Source organism: Durio zibethinus, chromosome 11 (genome assembly GCF_047325235.1).
Source record: "Durio zibethinus cultivar Kanyao isolate XHJ-2024 chromosome 11, ASM4732523v1, whole genome shotgun sequence".
Taxonomy (NCBI): domain Eukaryota; kingdom Viridiplantae; phylum Streptophyta; class Magnoliopsida; order Malvales; family Malvaceae; genus Durio; species Durio zibethinus.
The window spans coordinates 7609090-7612581 of NC_143172.1; the positions used below are offsets into that span (position 1 = coordinate 7609090).

General features: G+C 38.2%; 1 pseudogene across 1 annotated transcript; it reads left to right on the forward strand.

Annotated features, from left to right (window-relative positions):
* Nucleotides 1-539: 539 nt before the first annotated feature.
* Nucleotides 540-3264, forward strand: LOC111290515 (ethylene-responsive transcription factor CRF4 pseudogene; annotated as a pseudogene). The gene has a single exon (XR_016346297.1). The product of XR_016346297.1 is annotated as an ethylene-responsive transcription factor CRF4 pseudogene (transcript).
* The last annotated feature ends 228 nt before the right edge of the window (nt 3265-3492 follow it).

Genomic DNA, 3492 nt, shown 5'->3' on the forward strand with positions numbered 1-3492 from the left:
TGTTCTTTTTTGAATTGTCAACAACTTTGATGGAGACAAATAAAAACAAAAAAAAAAGGAAGAAAATATAAAGTAGACTTTTTCCGTCGACTATTATTTCGAGGAAAATAATTGGCCTTTTTTCTTTCCATGTTTCACCCAACATGTTTCTCGTAATAATCACATACAACGTTAGAAAATAATAATAAAAGACGAAAAACCTTGCCTCTGTTTAAAAAAGAAAAAAAGGTAAAAAATAATTTTGTTAAATTTGCAGTTCGATAGAGATTTTGTTGCTTTATTCCATTTATTTTTTTTTTCTCAAACGAAGAGTATGTAGTTTTAGAACGTGTATGACACCAACAACGATAAGAACGTATGAGAGGCACATGTCTCGATAGCAGAAACAAAGAGAACAGGAAATGGCGGCGAATTCTAGGTTGCAGTTCACGTTCGTTATAGCTGTTAAAAAGTAAATTTAAAAATATATATAAGCAAGTTGAAAACTTAATTTGTTCGTATAAAAAAATTACACTAGCATTATTAAGCAGTGAGCCAGCAAGATCTGAAGCGTTCTACACTAACAAGATTACCAGAGTACCTTCAAATCATTAGGCTTAATTACCTAGAATTAATTAGTAATTAAAGTATCAGATTAGAGGAACAAACAGTAATTAACAGAGGGGCGAGGCTTTTAAGTGGTCAAAGGTGTTTTCCCTAATCAAACAATTTAACCGACTAACACAGCCGGGTATCTTCGGTCTCACGTGATTGGCATCACTTAGATCGAAAGCCAGTCATGGGTCAGCAGCATTTGATGCTCTACCATTGGGCCACGAAAGTCCAACTGGAGCCCACTCTCGACCTGTTGAAATCAGACGCCATCATCGGGACGCAGCGGCTTGTATCTCACCGGAATCTTCGGTGTGAGACCAACCTCTGCGACGCACGAACCCCATCCTAATTGCCCATGATTATATAAAACACGTACCTAAAAAACTAAACAAAATATATTTTGATTTAAGAAATAATAAAATTAGTAAATTAAAAAAAAAAAACTGATTAATTATGGGATAGTATAGTATATTATATTCAGGATTTTCTAATTTCGGGTGGTGGGATCCTATAAAACGGCAAATCCAGAGTTTGAAACCAAAACTCTGCTACTTGACTACAATTTTGCCTACTCTTTTTGAAATATTATTGCTCGCTCGCCCTACAGCTTGTTTCAATATTAGTAGCCCTTTCTTTCTCTTTCTTTGGTGTTTGAAGTTAGATTTCTAGCAAGTGTGAAGCCTGTTTGAGGGGGGTTTGGGTTTTTTACCAGGAAATCTTCAGGAATAGTGAGTAGTATAGAAACTTCCTGGTACTTGGTTGTCCTAAAAGAAAATTAGTGGAGCTCTTTCTGATACAAGCTACACTTATTGACTTTCCTTTTCTGCTGGGTTCAGTCGCTCCTTTTATATCTGTTGCTTTCTTACAAATCTTTAGACTCTGAGATTTTTTTTTTGTCAGGAAGACTCTAAGATTTGATCTCTTTTTCTGCCTTTAGCAAGGTTCCCTTTGTTGACGGCCCTTTTCTCTCTAACTCTATTCTTACTTTCTTCCAATATATATCTGAAATACATAATATTTCAAGGTGTTTCAATATTTTAATAGTGTTTTTGAAACCTTTTGGCAGATTTCTTATTCAGCCTTGTCTTTGTTATTCTCTTTGGAGGTTTAAACTTCACTTTCACGGTTCCTTCGCCTTTTTCCCACTTTATTCTTCTACCTTGGTCGACCATTGTTCTCTTCTTTCTATCGATGCCAACGGACAGAATCTGAGACCACAAGAAGGACACAGCCCCAAAAGAAAAAAAAAATCAACAAAGCCAGAACTGGACCAATGTACCCCATATCTGATCAAATACACCGAACACATAAACGTCACTTAAAATTCAGAAAATCGTCTTTGAAACCCAAAAAGACGGATTCCGATTATGACCGTACTCACAACAACATCACCCCTGATGTTCCGAGAATCGTACGTGTATCCGTTGCTGACCCTGATGCAACGGACTCTTCAAGCGACGAGGAAGCTGACTTCTTTGGTCGCCAGAGAGTGAAACGCTACGTCAACGAGATCAACATAGAAGCCGCTCGCAAAACCACCGCCAGCACCACCGTTTCCAACAACAACCGCAAAAGAACAGCCGCCGCCGCTGACGTTACAACCGCCTGTCGAAGACCACTTAAGCTTTCTTCAGCAAAAGGAAATGTTAGGAAGTACAGAGGAGTACGGCAAAGACCATGGGGAAAATGGGCGGCAGAGATTCGAGATCCTGCTCGACGTGTACGGCTTTGGTTGGGTACTTATGACACTGCTGAAGAAGCAGCCATGGTTTATGATAATGCAGCAATCAAGCTTCGAGGACCTGAAGCTTTGACCAACTTTGTTACTCCTCCTGCCAAGAAAAATGTTGAAAAGTCTAACATCGTTAACGTGGCTGCGGTTTCTGGGCATGAATCAGGGGACGAGTCATCTCACAATCTTTCTTCTTCAACCTCAGTTCTTAACTTTGGAACTCAATCAACTGAAGAAACAGCAGTCGAACTGGAAAAACGGGTTCAGGAACTCCAAGAAGAAAGTAAGCCGCCGCCAGTTCAGGAGCAGCTGGTTCTTGGCGAATGTCAATGGGAAACCGAAACAAACATGCCCGATGATTCGGGAGATTATTTGCCACTAGATTTCGCTTTCATCAACGAATTTTTTAACGTACCAGCACCGGGCTTGTCGCTTTTTGATGATATCGTGACGATTTTGCCAGGCAGTAGCGCAGTCAGTGAAGATTTCAGTGACATTTTACTCGATACGCCTCAAGATTTTAGCTGCTGCTCCTCATCGTCTATTTCTCAAGCGGACGATTACTTTGAAGACATCGGTGATTTGTTCCTCTCAGACCCTCTTGTGGCACTATGAGAAAAGCAAGTTCAGTCCCCTTTTCTGGAGCTATGTCGTTTGCGTTTGCTTGCCGATTTCCCGGCAGATTTTAGATCGGCGGCGACATAAAAAAGATTTGGGTCAACTTATTAGCAGTTCTTTTAACATTGTTAAGTAATATTATTATTTTTTTTGTTTAATTTCACCGTTAAAAATAAACGGAGAGTTGAGTTGAGTTGAGTTTTGCCGAGATTTTTATTTTTCTTTTTATCATTTTTTGTTAAAAATAATTAGGCTGTTGTCAAAGGGTGTTATTATAATTTTGACGGAGAAATGAGAAATGATAAGTTTTTTGTTAAGCACTTTACTTTGCCATTTTAATGGATGTGATTATAAGCTGGCAAATGGATACTATGCATCACACGGGTAAAAATTTGAAAATGTGATGAAAATTTTCTAAATTTTTTTTTTTACACGGGGGTTTAAAATCTAAAATTTTATTTATTTTTTTATTTATTGCAATTTTTTCTGTGTAAATAAATTTATTATTTTGGCCAGTCAAGTAAGTCCGAGTCGGTGTCACTCGACTG